The following is a 16,818-nucleotide window of genomic DNA, read 5'->3' as shown; positions in this document are numbered from 1 at the left end:
AATATCGGTTCACAATACCTGAAGTCAGCCAAGTAGTTGGATGAATAAGGATATGGCATGAATGATAAGTAAAGTATAAGTACGAAACTATATAACTGACAATGTGAAGGTATCCATCAAAGATATATATATATATATATATATAGGGAGATTCAAACATTCAAGATGAAGAACTTATCAAGAAAGTTTAAAAGGTATATTGTGATTAGAACTCACTAAGTTCCTACGAACTTACTAGTGATATGTTTATGTTTCAGGAATTACTATTTAATTGAGAGGACTATGAGAGACAATGTTAGGAATGCGTCAGAGATGTTGCAAATGGGGATAATATGCATACCGTGGGTGTTTTGAAAAATTGGGGTTTAGTAAGACTACACCCTAGGAGTCTGTCTTTTGTAAATCATGTGTTATAATAAATTATAGAAAGTTTGAAGCAATATGTATATTTTTAATTAATTACTTTCCTTTGTTCCTTAATGTGGAGTCTTTCATTAAAATAAAAGGAAAAGGATTTTAATTAAGGGGTATTTGTTATTTGTTTTACAAAATTTGGTTAAGTAGTTTATGTGGTAACACCCAAGATCCAGACCCAGTGAATCGGGTCAGGTTCAGGGCGTTACAAGTTGGTATTGGAGCTCGATTTAACCGATCCTGTGTTAATGTGAGAAGGAGCCATGTATGCATAGTACGCTGAACCTGGCTTAGTCTCTCAAGTACCTTAAACTTTTATTTGTATGAATCGTGTTTTGTTATGTTTAAGACACTATGATAAGAAAGATTGTAAAGGAACAAACTGATGATTTCATTAACAATTGGGGAAGATTTTACAAGAATAATAGAAAGAGAAGTACAAGGTAAAACAAAAGAAATATTTAATTATCTCCATTGGTGGGCTGATCTATGGGCACAGTAGGGATATCTTTTGTTGCAAGATGCTCTTCAAGATTTTACTCTACATCTGTTGGGTCCTCTTCATTATATTCAGCTCCGGGTGTGATAGGAATAAAAATGTTACTCACTCTGAAAGGTTTCCCATTCTTCACCATTAGGGTGATAAACATTAAAGTTCAGTGACTCAATAGAGATGTCGTTAAGGCAGTTGAAACCCACTCGACTGAGATTAAGAGGACCTGTAGCCACTTGGGTGTGTAGAATCAGGTTGGACCTTCATTTTGGCAGAGCTTTATTAAGACTGTTTTTGGTGTCCTCCTGGAATTTTCTAAAGGCCTCTTCACTGGTCAGGTGTAGACTTTCCTGCTCTGCTTTGTGACATTCCTCCTAAGCTTTGAGCTGTTCCTCCAAAGTAGCTTATTTACCTTTCAGCTAATTGATCTCCTTTTTTTATTGTTCGCACTTAGTTTATGCCTCATTATATTTTCCCTTCAAAGCTGTGACTCAAGTATCAAGTCTTTCAATTAAATTGTTAGACTCTTGATGATCTCGACATAGTTCAGCCATAGAGTCCTTGCCAGTTTTCACAGCCTTTTCCAAATTTTCAATTTTATCATTATATTGATCATTGGTGTTTTGGAGAGCCCAACTCCAAAGTCCATACTCTACAGATAAGGCTTGTGACGCCTTTGCCATGAAGGAAAGGGGGAACTCATTAGGATTGGAAGTAATGTAAGAGGAAAAAGCCTCTTTTAACTGTTAGGGCACTGAATTTTATTGCTGCTTAAAAATGGGACTAAGTGAGACAGAAGTTGGTATTGACTCCAATAGATCACGCAAGGTAAAATCCCTTTTACTTCACTTGAAAGAGCACCATGTGGTAGAGTATTATGAGGAACTATTGATTTAACTAAAGGTATTGCTCTTATAGGATTTTCTATCAATAGAGGATCAAAAAAATAGATTGAAAAGGCTACTTTGTGGGCGAACTCCACAGGTGGTACTAGAATGTAACCCCTTAAACCAGGCCCAGACGTTACGGCCCAATCTAAGCAATTACATGGACCATGATGATGGCCAAAACGTTTTCATAAGAGAAATCTATTTGTCCTTGAAACATGTCAGTTTGAAAATGTCATGTGTTTTAAATAAAATTATTTGTTCATTTTATTTAAAATACTTGTAATATAACTTAATTTTTTTAAAATAAAAAACCTCATTTGCAGTGATATTAATTCTTAAAAATGTTTCATGATCATTTAAAAGCTGAATATTCAACATAAAAATCCATGCAATAATTCAAACATGTCCAAAAAGGAAAATCCCAATGCCACAGTACAAAATTTAAAAGTAAAGTCCCATAAAGTTATTAAACCAACCCAAATCAAAGTCCATAAAAATCTCTTAATGGTATAAAGTCCATAATTTATTGAGAAGATTATATCCGAGAGCATCACTGAGAATCCACATTTGAGTCCTAGTTACGAGGATTAATTGAAACATACACCTAAGATGGGTAAGCCTGCAATCCCATTGTAAGATCAACAAAATATTATATCAACATATTAACACATCAATTAAACACGTCCATTTTAACATCTATATCATATTCGTAGAAACCTCAGATCATCACTAATACGCATACATGAATATATCGTGCCATGCTTATACAACAATGCATATTTTGAAGGATTTCCTTCCCATCTCCGCTACTTACCAATTTTGAGTTTCCAGAACCCGTCTATCCAATAACACACCATTTGTGGACAAGCCACCACATATATGATGATAAATGGCCACATAACACATTGTGGACAAGCCAAAACATAATTACCGATAACAGCCACATAATCATAGATAAACTGCCACATAACTTCTACCTTTCACAAGACCCACCCCATGCATGTGATATGGTCATTTGTCAAATTTAACACATATAATTTACTTTTCACATTTTTCACATGATCATGCTCATAATCTCACATAACACATATTTTTCTATTTTACACATATGCAAGTAAAAATGCTCACATTTTCTTATATCACATATTATTTGCTTTTTATACACTTTAGCATGCTTTAATATATTTTTCATATTAAATCATGGATCTCATCACATACATATATATAACACATATTTAAATCATCAACATATCAATTAAACTATGTATCACATAACATAGAGATGAGATTTGCACACATGTTATTATCACATACATCAACACATCAAAAATCATGCTTTTCATGAAACTAAAGGATTAAGATCACTTACTTGGATTTCCTTTCGATGATTTTTCAACTCCTCTTAGAGTACTTTGTGTACTCTCAAATAGTTCTTTAATAATATATAATTAAAAATGAAACTGACATATTATACACAAATTAAAGACTTAGATCCCACACCTTATATTGTAGATTCAATGGCCACAATCCTACTAAAAGAGATTTCTGTAACACCATTAACCTGTCTCTGTCATCGAATAAGGGTTACGGAGCATTACAGTTCAAAACATAACCTTAATCATCGAAACATGGATCAACATGCAATTCACATATTTATTTTCAATAACGTATTTTGAATATGATAAAAATACTTTTATGGGCCTTAAATCGAGCTTGATTGGCCCTAAAAATAGTTTGGAAACCATCAAGGACTTATTCGAAGAAAATCACAAATTCCAGACAAAACATGCAAAATTGGTGAAATAGGGGTCACACAGCCATGTGTCCAGGCCGTGTGACATAGCTCAGACCGTATAGACATTCGAAATAGGGTTACACGGCCGTGTCATGGGCTGTGTGCCAAATCTACAAACTAAATATTTTCTGAGACACGGTCGTGCCATAAACCGTGTCCCAAACCATGTGAAACCTGCATTTAAAAACAATAAGGACACACAGCCATGCGAACAGCCTGTATGTGACACATAGTCGTGTGACAGCCCATGTCTCAGGCCATGTGTACCAAAATGTACCTTGAAAGAAAACAACTTTACTAAAAATACTTTCTTGAGCCATAAGCATACCATTTGCTAACCTTTTAACCTAATGAAAGCACACTTAAACGAGACCAAATCATGCTAAAATCAACATATATGCAATACCTTTCCATCATTCAAACAATGTACCATCATTGGTACCATAAAATATACATCCAAATAAATTCATCTAATTGACATGGACTAAGCTTAAAATCTACACCATATAACTATCACCCATCCATTTAAACTACAAATAACACATATCAAGTCAAGAATCATTCATCATATACTTACCAATATGCCAATCAAAGGCACCACATTTCACACACCAAATTTGGACCTATGCAACATCTCAAAGTTCTAGTTTAAGCCTATGTCAACCATGCCAAATAGCCATTCCAAAACATGTCATTATACCTTATAATACCTAATATCTATAAAGCATGCATAAAGTTCATCCACTCATACTTGTACCTATCATTCACATGCCATCATTTAATATCACTAACCATAACAAATTAGCACAACTTAAACAAGCCAAAACACTTGAATAACCTTTTTAACCCTATTACATGCCATTTATAACCATTTGCCAAAATAACTGAACTTTACCAAAATAGATTGATAGATAGTGTGATCTGCTCTGACACAATTCCAACCGGCCGAGCTTTCCAATGACCTACAGAAACAGAAAGAACCAATTATGTAAGCAACTAATGCTTAGTAAGTTCTATAAAGGAATTTAAACTTACCAAATGCATTAATTAAACAACCATGAATAATTCTTTTTTGTCTTAGGGCAAATTTCCTTTTCCTAAACACAACACCTCACAAGATTAGTAGGTGAAGTAATGCACATGTAAATTCAACCAAATAAGGCATATAACATATCAAGCTTTTCAAATTTATCAATCATTTTCATCATATACTATGTACTTTCATTTTTATCACCTTTCACATCTCAAACTTCATATATCATACATATTATAGCATAGTAAACCGTGACATATACCTAATATGCATTTAGATTTTATAGATCAACTAACACATATATATCCGTTACACATTCTTCTCATTTGAGTCCAAATAGCTAATAGATAATAAGGAAACATAACATCTATGAAACATTACATATATTAAGAAATAAATTTCATGCATATTTTATCCGTCACATGATAAATTTTCATCCTTTTCATTTTATATATGCATATCCATCTTTCCATTTCATATGAACATTAAGTTTTTATACATGAACTTTCCATTAAACTTTACTTATCCGTTGAAATATTTATAATTTCATCGGATACTAGATAATACTCACACATAGTGTGCCTTTTCATGTAATCATAACCTTTCCTTTTCAATAGTGCTTACATGAGCTGTGAAATGGGTTTGCTCACATGAGCTGTGGGTCAAATGTTAGCTACATGATGCTGCTCACACGAGCTGTGAAGAATTCACAACAAATGCAGGATATCAGCCATCAATAGGACATTCAAGACCAGCACCCGAAACCGTATAATCCCTAATGACATGTAATTTGTATCCTAAGAATTCACATGGCTCAAATGGTACTGTTTTACATATCCAAGCCTTAATTGGCATTCAATATATCCTTTTCACATATACATTTACTTTATCATATTAACATTTGAGTACCTCAACCAAACCAAAACATTATATCATTCAAATTAATTCACATCCCATTTTGTTCCATTTATCAAAATATTATACAACTACTAATCTAATCTATTTATAACATAAATATTTATTAACATTACATGATAATTTAGTCCTTAAACGAACTTACCTAAATTAGAATGGTTGTTAAAATAGAGTTAACAACTAGTCCGAAACCCATGTAGCGTTTCTTGATCTAAATAATATAAATTTATTTAATTAAATAATTCAAATACCTTAAAATAATTAATTCAAGCCTATAACAATTTTTAATGTAAATTTACAAAATTACCACATTATTTTCCCTTTATTCAATTTAGTCCTTAGACCCATAACTGGCAAATTTACCATTTTTAAAAGAGAACTCATGTTAAACGATTTTCTTAGGATTTATAAATAGTCTATTTTTCATCAAAATTTCACATCAAATCCCATGAATTTTACTCTTTTAACAAATTAATCCTTTAACATTAAAATTACTAAAAATCACTTAACAAAATACTTCTATTTATCATCCAAACTTAATAATCTATCAATTAAATCTACAAAGCACTTAAACCATTCACATCTAGTCCCTAAACTTTTAACATTTTTATAAATTGACCCTCGGACTAGCTAGATTAAGCTTATTCGATCTCAAAAATATAAAATTTAAAAAAAACAGATGGAAATTAAGGTTACATGCAAGAACCTTGCTTGTCCGAATCTTCCTTGATGCAAAATGGTGGTTTGGTTGAGGAATTGAAAGAATGAAGAAGATGAATGCCCTTTTTCTTTTGTTTCTATTATTTTATTAACCTTGTTAATTAATTTAACTTATATAACATATAAATTACAATAAAAATAACAAAATAAATAAATGCTTACTGCCCACTATAACTTAATATGGCCAATTTACCATTTAAAACCATGCAACATTAATTTCTTACCCATTTGGTCCATAATAACAATAGTGATTGACTTTTGCACTTTCTATGATTTAATCCTTTTTACTTAATTAACTATCTAAGTATTAAAATTTCTTAACCAAATTTTAATATAACCCTAATAGTACTCCATAAATATTTATGGGCTTGGTTCATGGAAGCGAGGTCCTGATACCTCGTTTTTCAAAACCACTTGACTTTCGAAACAAACCACTTGCACTTAAACTTTAGTTCAAACAACATAAATTATCAAATCAAAATTTCTTATAATACTATTTTTGACTCATAAATATTAAATAATAATATTTACGGACTCATTCATCTAATTAATGGGCCCAAAACCACAACATAAGAGAGTAGGACCCTGCACCAGCAACATAAGAGTTACTCTGGTTTGAAGAGGAAGTGGAAGCTGTAACAGGATTATATATGATGTTCCAGATGTAAGGGGAAGACCAGAAATGCTGTAAAAATAGAAGGGAGGTTTTCTTTTCTGCCCCACTAAGATATTGCCAATTCACCATTTGCATTATAAGGCCAAGCCTCAGAAGCAGAAGGCACAGGGAAATTGTCCAACCAGGTTTTAAAATCATTTGGTCGGCAACAATTTGGGCTTAAGTATTGTAAAGAATATTGAAATACGTTCTTGTTGGAAACAAGTTTCATTAAATCAAGTACACACCCTATTCTTAATCACTTATATTATTCCGCAATAATTTGAGAATCTACTAGTTGATATTGCGCACAGATACTCTCCAGAGGAAGGGACCATCTTGTTGGAAAACCAAACCCAGTTTCGAGTTTGCTAATAACTCTTATATATTTGTCTTTTCTTTTATGAATATCTGGAATATTGTTTTAGATTATGGGTTCACAGCCTAAGCGTACATTGAAATGGGAACTACCAGTAGTAGTCCATTGTCTTTTCACATTTAGCTTGTATAATTTTTGGAAAACACCCAACATCGGTGGCTCGTTGTGCATGCAATAGTCGATATAGAAAAACACCAGTATCCACCAAGATAGGGCTAATAACTGCCCTAGTGCAATGCCATATTCATTTAACACAGTACAAAAGAAAGGATTGAGTGGAAAATGGAAGTCGACCTCCAGCAAAATAAGGGGTAATATGAAACCTATGGAATTATCGCTTAGTCGACATCCACGGGTTCGTTGAAAGTCATAAGAATAGTTTAGGTCTTGAATACCCCGAACTCCTAAATATTGGTTCATTTTGTCCTGGATAGTGCTACAGTCATACATTTGAGCCTCTACTTGCGGTGTAGTATTATTAAGACCTTGGGTTCCAAATAAGAATGGATTTCTGGGGATGATGTTACGATTAACTTGGCCTTGGCCCCTCCCTCTAGTGGTTGTTCAAACCATTTTGTGTAAAAGAAAATGAAAGAAAATAAAATAAAGGAAAACTAATGTTACCTTTGAGAAAGATAAAGACTGAAGATAAAGAGAGCAGAAGGTTTGAGTAGAGAAGAAATTAGGGTTTCATTTGATTCAGCAAAGTGTTTAAAAACAACTCCATCCATTGTTATCATACTAATATTTACATTAAAAAATCACTCAAAAATTTATTTACCTTTATTATTGTCATTTTTTTACAAAATTTACCTAACTAATTTCATAATTTATGAAAATTCTCTAGGTGCAATAATACTAACTAAATTTGGATAAATTAAACTACACAATTTGCTAATGTATTTTGAACTCTAGCAAATTCATCTTTTACTTGAATCAAGTCTATTGTTGCATTTAGTAATATTAGGTTTGGTCGCCCTCTATCAAATACACCAATGTTGTTTAATTTTATTATTAATTGCACAAAAATCGCAACGACTTCTGTTATTCGAGCTTCTGACCAAGCAACGCTAAGCCGATCTTCAAATGGCTCCCTCAGGAATCTCGTGCCCCAAGTTTGGGGTTCTCGTGATACAAGGTTCAATCCGTGAAGATTGCCACCTACTTGTGTAAACCGTAATCGACACCTTCGCCCCTTAACAGCAAAACTTTTTCAGTTCTCGTGAAAGTATATAATTCAACCCCATTAACGCATGACTGCCAATACATAATAGAAATCTTCAGTTGATGGTACAATTCCCAAACAGAAAAAAGAATTCAATCTCTTCCCCCCTCCCCATTTTTTTTCTCTTTATTTTTTCTCTTCAACAGGACAATCTCAACAAAAAAAAAATCTCACTTCACGTTTTATCAAAACCCAAAATGCATCCATGGCTGGTATATATAACCTATTGGTGTTGGCCACTAGAAACACACAACCAAAAAAATTTAACTTTTTTACTGGCATGAGTGCCAATCACCACAATGTCAGCACCAAAAAATACTAAAAAAAATATTTTTTTTACTGGTGTCGACTACTACAATCACGGGATAAAAAAAATTTTACTAACATGGGGTCTGCCACCACAGCGCCGGCACCAAAAAATACTAAAAAAAATTATTTTTTTACGGTGCCGACCACTTGTACGCCAACACCTAATAAAAAAATTTAGATCAAAGAATACCTATATTTTACAAAATACGGGAAAAATACATACGGGTTTCGACCATTGCAATGCCAACACAAAAAAATTATTTTTTAAACCCCCTAGTAATTAGCAACCAATTATGGGGGAATGATTGACCTGGGTGCCGGCCATAAGGGTATCGACACCACCCTCCACTGTTCATTTTAGGTCATCCCCATCTCTATTTTTGAAGTTGAGTCATTCTTGTAAATATTTGTTTTTTTTAGGTTAGTTGTGTAAAAGGGCTTGAAGCAACTAAGCAAGCAAACAAACTAACCTGTATATAAAAGATTAATAAAAAAATTATAAAGGGATGAAAGTTGAAAACAAATCTAATGATGGTGGGTGGCAATGGCTACAAGGACCCATAGTTTTTTTTTTAATTTAACTTGAACAAATATATTCGATTCAATTCGAAATTCATCTCACTCGACTCGATTTAAGAAAATTCAAATCGAGTTAGGATGATAAAATAGGAATCGTCAACTCGATTAACTCGAAATTTTTTTCATTCGATTCGATTTGATTGAACGCTTACCCTTATGTTGAATAGGTTGGATGGAAAGCTTGGAATAGGTATCAAATGGCTCAAATTTTACCAAAAACAGAGTCCATGTCCCGACATGCAACTTAGCTCGTCGCAACATCAACCAAAATAGTGAGTCACGTCAAGATGACGAGTGGCCTGAGGTCACGGCGTGACATACTATTTTGACGACATCACGAAGTGGAGAAAGTGACGTCATGACATCGACCCTGAAGTTTTAAAACTTTGTAATTTGGTATTATTTCATGCTCGAGTAATCAAAAGAGCTTTCATAAGCTTGATTGTGACTATGATTTGGTTGTTTATCATAATTTAAAGGCAATTGACTCATATTAGAATGTATAAATTATTGTTTTATTGTGAATTTGATGGTAGTTGCTCCAGCAACCAGGGGCAAAGCCAGAACAAATTTTTAGGGGAGACAATAAAATTTTAATTTTTTATAGTCTATATCTTTATAATTTTTAAAGGATTAAATTGAATTTTTATAATTTTAGAGTGGGCCAAAGCATAATTTTACCTTTACTAATTTAAATATTTTTTTAAAATTTCAAAGGTCTAAATAGAAATTTTCCATTTTAAGGGGGGGCCAGGGCCCCTGCCAGCCCCCCTATATCTGCCTCTACCAACAACAACTGTAACATCTTGTAACTCGGACCTGGCAATTAGGTCAGACAAGGGGTGTTACATATATATAAATATTTCACATTTGATGTTTAGCAAACTATTTCTTTCTTAATTTAAGTCGGTCTTAGTTTATAATATGTTAGGTTTTATTTTTTAAAATTGATCAATTTACTTTTTCTATTCCATTTTTTGTATTCTATTTATTTCTTTTTAGAATTAGATAAAAATGTTGGTTTATTATTTAATCTTATACTTTACTATCATCAAAATGTTGTTATGGATTGGCTCAATTCACCTGATATGGTTGTGATAGTGTCAAAGGAGGTGTTAGTAGTAAGAGTGAGCAAAATCCGATTCGATTCGAAAAACTCGATAAATTTTTTAAATTTTGAATTAAATAGTTCTAATTATTTGAGTTAATCAAGTTATTTGGATCAACTCAAATAAAAAATTAAGTTTTTCGGTTTAAATCAAATATGAATTACACAATTCTAGTTATCCGAAAATCCGAATAAGAAAAGGCAAAACTACGCTGTTTTGATAAACATTTACCTTTTCTAAAGTTAAAAGTCAAAACCATTAAATTAAAAGGCAAAACTACGTTGTTTTGATAATATTTACTCATTAAGTTAAAAGGCAAAACCATTATATTGTTTATATAGTTAAATAATTTTGTACTTCGTTTACTAGTTGAATAAGCGGTTCATGTAAATACAACATTGAGTATAAATAATAGGATTTGTTAACTCGACTCGACTTGACTCGAAATTTTTTGAGTCAATTTGATCCGATTCGAAAAAATTCAAATTGAGTTCGGTTGCTAAAATAGAATCCGTCAACTCAACTAACTCGAAATTTTTTTACTCGATTCGACTCGACTTGATCAAATACTCACCCCTGGTTAGTAGGCTTACCTCTTTATTATAATTTCATATTTATGTTAGTTTCATGGTGTTTGTATTCCTAGAAGCTTCTTAGCAGTATTGTCCTAATTTGAAACTTTTAGTCAATTTGGTGTGGTGTTGTAACATGTATTTCACATTATTTGAGTTTTTTTTTATGTAAATTGATATTAAGGATGAGCAAAATTTAAAAAAAAAATTTGAATTTCAAGTTATTCGAGTTAATTAGAATAAGAAATTCGAGTTTTAAGTTCGAATTGAGTTGAATTTTACAATTTGAATAATTCGAACAACAGATTGGTGTAAATACCCCTTTAGTCCCTGTTAATTTTGAAAACAAGCAAATTAGTCTCTCTCTTAACAAAAATTACCAAAAAATTCAAAATAATTTTCAAAATTCAAAATAATTATAAAATTTTAAAATTTATATTTTTAAAATTTATAACAATTTCAAAAAATTTCTAAAGAATATATAAAAAAGTTGAAATTTTAAAAATTTCAGTAAATAATAATTTTGGGACCTATATAAGTTAAGTAATAATTCAAGTTTTTATACTAAAGTATATTATTATTTTTATTTGAAAAAGTTTTCAAATATATATGGTTTCAAATTTATGTGCTCTAATATAGAATTATTTATATTGTAACAAGATTTTAATTTGACATGTTTAATTTTTAATTTTACTCCATTCAATTCGACTTGAATTTAATTTTACTCGACTCGATTAAAAAAAAAATTTAAATCGAGTTAGGATGATAAAATATGACTTGTCAACTCAATTAACTTGAATTTTTTTACTCGATTTGATCAAACGCTCACCCCTAATTGAATTCTCTCAAATAAATTTGAGAAAATTTTGAACTTTATTTCCATTTTATTTATTGAGTTATGTTTTGGATTTGTGAAATTTAACCCCAACTTTCTCTACTAACATCTTTGTAATTAGCGTAGGGATTATTTTCAATTGTTTTTTTAGTTTGAGTTATGCAATTTGATTATGCTTTTCAATTTGTTTTTCTTTTCTAAATCAGCTTTTTAAAGATTAAGAACCATAGAAGTTTAATCATATGAAGATATCAATTTTTTTATATAAATTATTATTAGTATATATAGTATGTTATTCTATATATTTTTATCTTATTGTCTTATTTTTAAATGTAATTATTTCATTATTCAATTTATTTTTATATTAATATAACTATTAATAATTAATGTAAATTTTAATCTAAAAAATTGAAGAGAAAAGAAATGTATATGAATTAAAATAATAATAAATTAAAATACTTTTCTTTGACTTGCACGAGAAAAAATTATTATATATTTCAATAATTTTTATTTTATACATGATGTTGAAACTTCAAAAGAAAATTAGATTAAGGGTTTTATATTGATACATAAATTTATTAAATAATTCAACAAAAGATAAAAATTCGTATGATACACTATATTTTAATTACCCTAAGATTACAAAATCTAGATTAAATTGGTATCAAGAATCAATTGGAGATTAGATGTTGATTTAGTTAGAAAATAATTTAAAAATATTATTTTTATAAAATAAATTATATTATAACGAGGTAAATAGTTTCTTTCATTCCTCTTGATTTTAAAATTCAGCAAATTGATCCTTCTAAAAAATCAAAATAATTTAATCACTATCAATTTCAAAAATGAGCAATTAAAGACAATTAATGTTTTCTATCAATTGTAAATTATTTTGTTTGATATAATAAATTCAGCCCTCAAAGTTTACACATTTTGTCAAATTTGCCTTAATTTAACAATTTTATCCCTCAACATTTGTGTAAATGTTGAAACTAAATTTATTAAATTATTTTTAGGATACGTTTGGTTCACTGTAATAGAATAAGGCTGTAATAGAATAGAGCTGTAATCAATAATTTAATTGTTTAGTTGAATGGAATGGAATAGAGCTGTAATAGAATTTTTGTGTTTGGTTGAATGGAATAGATGTTGTAATAATATAAGGAAAAAGACTTAAATGACCAAAGTATCCTTAGCAAAAATTTTGTAGGTAGATGATTATTGTTATTGTTATTAAATTTTAATAAAATTATTGTTAAATATAATTTATTAAAAATAATAAATAATTTAACCATATTTTAGTATAATTATTATTAAATATAATTTAACAAAAATATAATTTAATAACATTCTTAATATAATTATTATATGAATTAAAAATCATAATATATAATACTATAAAAATAATATATAATCTGCTTTATTATTTTTAAACTGTAATACATATTTAATGTGCTAAAATATCATTAGTGAAATAAATAATTTAATTATTCTACAATAAAAACAAAATATTAGAAGTAATATCTAGAATTTTATTCAATGAGCTATAGCGCTCATCCTCAGTTAAACCTTCTACTTCACATAATGTTGAATATAATTTTAAAGCACTTTCTTGAATGGTTACTGATCAATACCATTCATAACATTAGAATAAGGCATAAACATTAGAGGCAATGCATTTAATTTCACCTTCAATTATGATGATGAAAGCTATGTATTGGTTGAGCTAACTATCCTTTTGGAGGAACCATTCAGATTGGGGAAGCCTTTAGGGATGAGATGTTGCTATGTTAAGGTAATTATCATCTCTAATGGCTGTCAAAGCATTGCCAGAAATAAATGGAACTTCATAACCATACATAAATAATGCAGTGTCTTAACCACACCTTATAATTTGCTACATCAATGAATATACCATCTACTTTAAAAACATGTTTTAATTGCAAGCATCATACCTTAGGCCTTTCCATGCCACTTCCAAAATATCCTATCCCAAAAGACAACGATGAATACGCAGATGCAATTTCTATAGCTTTCAATTTTAGAGGATTTCCTGGAACCTAAACCAATAAATTCACATATAAAAACTAATCCGATAATTTTTTTTTTCGAAAGATGTATTGTGGTTTAATTGAGATCTCGCCCTAATAGGAGCATCCGCTTGCACGATTAAAATCCCAGCACTTTTATCAGTATCAGCTTGATTACTATCTTGAGCAATAGAGCGAAGAACTTTCATGCAAGCAGAAGCAGGACCTGCCTATAAACTAAGCATGAAAATGACCTTATTAGTACTCCAAGTATTGCAAATTGCAATGAATCTAATGTATTTTTCAAAGGTAGCCAAAATTATTTACTTGTGTCCTTCATTTCTCTTTTTAGCTTACCTTAAATATTCTAAATGGGATCAAAGATAATAAATCTTCGAATTTAAGCAAATAATTTAAGATCGAACAAATTCAACTTCTATTATATGATTTATCACTTCTAGTCTCACCAAGCATAGACCGTTACCAATTTCAACACCCATGCTCTGAATCAAGTAGACAATTAATGTTTTAAAAGATTGTATCCTATTATACTACTTTTGTATTAATAGAAAGAGATACAAGTAGAGACAACCTAACTCAACAAGGTCCATTTAGGATAACTGAAACTTTCTTCATGTAAAGGATCAAATTCATGCTAGGCATATAAATCCAAAAGAATCTTACAGTACGATGAGACACAGCACTCCCGAGCTGCAAATCTTTTCATTAGGTGTTCTCCAGCATCGCTAACACAACAACCAACTGTGAAAGGAGCCCCAAAAGGTCCTTTTGAGGATGCCCAACAGCCTGCACCATACATTGCTACTAATCCCACATGACCAGAGACCTGTCACAATTGTGGGAAAAAGTGTCTCATAAATTATAGCCTCAAAGAGGAATGAACTAAGAAAAGACCCATAAATTGATTCCCCAAAGCCATACCATTGTAGTCTGTGATATCAAAACAAAGAGAATAATCTCTTACAAGTCCTTAAACACACAACATAAAATTGCACTCATATTGAAAAAATTAGTATAACATAAATTTTTTTATATATCATAAAATTTTAACTAACCACCAGAAGAAGATGATTATAATACAAAAATGCCTCATATAGAAATAGGTCCTGTAAGTTTGCACTCATTCTCATTACAGATTGCCATCCAGTCTGCAATATTTTTGCATACATAATGAGAACGTAAGCAACATAACTAAATCTTGTAGCCCTTTGTTTACCATTATTAACATCAAATTCGAAACATTTCGTGATCCACGTAGTTCTTTTCCAGCCTCGGATCCACCAACATATCAAAGTCTTGATGTTCAATTGCTTCAGTAAGCAAAGGTCGAGCCTGAGTAATAAGTTTGAATCATATTATAATCAAGATAATACATTATTAGACTATAACTTCAGATTTTATTCAGACGAAAATCAAATTTCTTGAAGATTCTAACAGTATAAGCTAAAACTTACGAAGAAAGCCAAAGAAAAAGGCATGTTAAAACAAGAAAAAACTTTTGAAAACATAACTAAACATAGCGGAATAGCTAAATCTTTATCTAAAACCCGATGTAGTAGCTAAATATCTATGCAACTTATGATTCTCTAAGCATTAAGATTCAAAAATAAACAAAGCGTATTAGCACATATGTCGAGTTTCTCTTTAATTTAACTTCAATGGTTTTCTCAACTGAAATGCTTTGTTCAGCTTACACTGTAACTAGCCCAATATTTCAGAATCAAAATTGAAAAAAAAAAAGAAGCAAAGCAATGGCAAATTTACTAGTAAAACGATTTCCCCATCTCCCACGCCTATGTTTTCTTTTTCTTTTTCTTGCTCAAAAACTCTGTAACTGATTCAAAGCTCAAAATCCAAATCCCCTTCAACCCATTTACCACAAACAACAAATTCCAACCTAAAATTGAAATCCCTTACTATTGAGACAAGCAACCTGAAATCCCTTACAATAAACAGAAATGCCCAACAATTCGAAAATACTAAGCTAGCTTTCTAACCCTAAATTGCCCTAAAATAATCAGATCAACCAATCGACCAATTTTTCTCGAAAACTCATTTATTTCGCAGGTCCCTTCTAGTGAAATACAAGCAGAGAAGCAAAGAGATGAAATTCTCAAAATGGAGGTGAGATTGAGGGGAATAATAACCTTACTCGTCTCAACTTTGGGGAAGCTTTTTACAATGTCGAGATCTTTGTCTATGATGGTCCTGGGATAACAATAACTAAACGAGAACTATGAGACAAGGTTGAGGTGTGGTGGCTTGAGGTGTTTGCTGAGGGAGAATGGTAAAGGGCAAGAATGGGAGGTTATGTTTTTTTTCTTATTCGGTAGAGGCTCTGTATTGCTATTCTTTAGATCAGGTGGGGAATGGCTATTATGGGTGGAGGCGGAATGGGAGATGAATAAAATTCTGTCGAATGGAGGATTCGGTAAATTAAACTAATGAATAGCTGCTTATCACCAAATCATCCTGGAATAGTTTCGCTATTTATGCGTGATATGTAAATATTGAAGGCTAAATTTATTATTATATTAATAAAATTATGTATAATTGATAGAAGATATTAACATTATAATTAATTGTTCTTGGTTGTTTACTTTTAAAATCGAAACATATTAAATTTCTCTATTTTTTAAAAGAATCAATTTGTTTAATTTCAAATTGAGAGAGACTAAAAGATTTTTTACCTTATTATCTTATTACAAAGATGTTTTTATATTTATATATATAATCAATAAAAAATTCAACCTAAACCACCTTAATTAAAAAAAGTACTATTTCTACCAAAGTTAACTTTTTTATGGAAACTTTTACTATTTAATTTATCGATAAATTTTCAAT

At 30.7% G+C, this 16,818-nt stretch overlaps 1 long non-coding RNA gene across 4 annotated transcripts; it reads right to left on the bottom strand.

Annotated features, from left to right (window-relative positions):
• Positions 1 to 3,347: 3,347 nt before the first annotated feature.
• LOC108454663 (uncharacterized) lies at positions 3,348 to 16,463 on the bottom strand. 4 transcript variants are annotated; one of them, XR_001866755.2, is made up of 5 exons: positions 16,122 to 16,463; positions 15,191 to 15,306; positions 14,638 to 14,800; positions 4,170 to 4,554; positions 3,348 to 3,364 (listed from the first exon to the last, which is right to left on the bottom strand). It is a non-coding gene; the product is annotated as an uncharacterized LOC108454663 (long non-coding RNA). The 4 variants fall into 4 exon arrangements; XR_001866754.2 differs by lacking the exons at positions 3,348 to 3,364; positions 4,170 to 4,554 and adding an exon at positions 13,750 to 14,190 and having other exon boundaries at positions 16,122 to 16,457; XR_008270566.1 differs by lacking the exons at positions 3,348 to 3,364; positions 4,170 to 4,554 and having other exon boundaries at positions 14,366 to 14,800; positions 16,127 to 16,457.
• Between the last annotated feature and the right edge of the window lie 355 nt (positions 16,464 to 16,818).

The sequence above is a fragment of the Gossypium arboreum genome, chromosome 9, assembly GCF_025698485.1.
Source record: "Gossypium arboreum isolate Shixiya-1 chromosome 9, ASM2569848v2, whole genome shotgun sequence".
NCBI lineage: Eukaryota > Viridiplantae > Streptophyta > Magnoliopsida > Malvales > Malvaceae > Gossypium > Gossypium arboreum.
This window is presented reverse-complemented; position numbering and strand designations above follow the sequence as displayed.